Source organism: Arachis stenosperma, chromosome 1, assembly GCF_014773155.1.
Source record: "Arachis stenosperma cultivar V10309 chromosome 1, arast.V10309.gnm1.PFL2, whole genome shotgun sequence".
In the NCBI taxonomy this organism is placed as follows: domain Eukaryota; kingdom Viridiplantae; phylum Streptophyta; class Magnoliopsida; order Fabales; family Fabaceae; genus Arachis; species Arachis stenosperma.
Genome location: NC_080377.1, coordinates 50,298,486 through 50,300,163, shown reverse-complemented (window position 1 = coordinate 50,300,163; position 1,678 = coordinate 50,298,486).

Below are 1,678 nucleotides of genomic sequence, written 5' to 3'. Positions count from 1 at the left end.
TCTTTGCCATTCAGGAAGTGCCATGGTTTGCAGACATTGCAAACTATAAAGCTGTAATATTCATTCCCAAGGAGTACATCAGTCAGCAAAAGAAAAAATTACTTTCTGATGCGAAGTACTACTTATGGGATGAACCATATCTCTTTAAGAGATGTGCAGACGGAATAATCCATAGGTGTGTGCCTAGAGAAGAGGCGCAGAAGATCCTATGGCATTGCCATGGATCACAATATGGAGGACATTTCGGAGGTGAGCGAACAGCCATCAAAGTCCTCCAATGTGGCTTCTACTGGCCTACACTCTATAGAGACTCCCAAGAGTTTGTACGTAACTGTGGCCGTTGCTAGAGAGCTGGTAATCTGCCTCATGGTTACGCCATGCCTCAACAAGGGATCTTGGAGATTGAGTTGTTTGATGTATGGGGTATTGACTTCATGGGGCCTTTCCCACCATCATACTCAAACACTTACATTCTGGTGGCAGTATACTATGTATCTAAATGGGTGGAGGCAATTGCAACACCCACTAACGATACTAAGACAGTACTGAAGTTCCTCCAGAAACATATCTTTAGCAGATTTGGTGTCCCTAGAGCACTAATCAGTGATGGAGGCACTCATTTCTGCAATAAACAACTTTATACTACCATGGTCCGATATGGAATTAGCCACAAGGTGGAAACTCCATATCATCCACAGACCAATGGGCAAGCTGAAGTCTCTAATAGAGAACTAAAAAGAATCCTGGAACAGACTGTAATTGCCCGTAGAAAGGATTGGGCAAAGAGCTTGGATGATGCTCTATGGGCATACAGAACAGCATTCAAGACTCCTATAGGAACCTCTCCATACCAGCTTGTGTATGGGAATGCTTGTCACCTGCCCGTGGAATTGGAGCATAAAGCCTACTGGGCAACCAGATTCCTAAACCTTGATGCCAAATTAGCTGGAGAGAAAAGATTGCTCCAGCTGAATGAGCTAGAGGAATTCAGACTCAATGCTTTTGAAAATGCCAAAATTTACAAGGAAAAAGCAAAAACATGGCATGATAAGAACCTGTCATCCAGAGTCTTTGAGCCAGGACAAAAGGTTCTGCTATTTAACTCTAGGCTCAGGCTATTCCCTGGGAAACTAAAATCCCGGTGGAGAGGACCATATGTGATTACAGGTGTGTCACCATATGGATATGTAGAGCTTCAGGATATTGATTCTGACAAAAAGTTCATTGTTAATGGACAGAGAGTCAAACATTATCTTGAAACCAATTTTGAGCAAGAATGCTCAGAATTGAGACTAGATTAAGGCTCAGTAAGGTCCAGCTAAAGACAATAAAGAAGCACTTGCTGGGAGGCAACCCAGCCATTACTGTAGTTTATTTGTTATTTAAATAATAATTATAGGAGTTTAATAAATTATCATCAGAATTAATTCTCATTTATAGGAGTTCACAGAGTTACAGAAGGGTTCAGAGCAGAGAGCAGAGAAAAGAAGCTCACTGGCACGAAAACGCCAGTAAGAGGCACTTTTGCATCATTCTGGGCGTTTAACGCCAGTAAGGATACCTTTCTGGGCGTTAAACGCCAGAATGGGTACCATTCTGGGTGTTTAACGCCAGACTTACAGCATCCTGGGCGTTTACAAAAACACCCAGTGACAAAGGCTGTCTGGCATTTAACGCC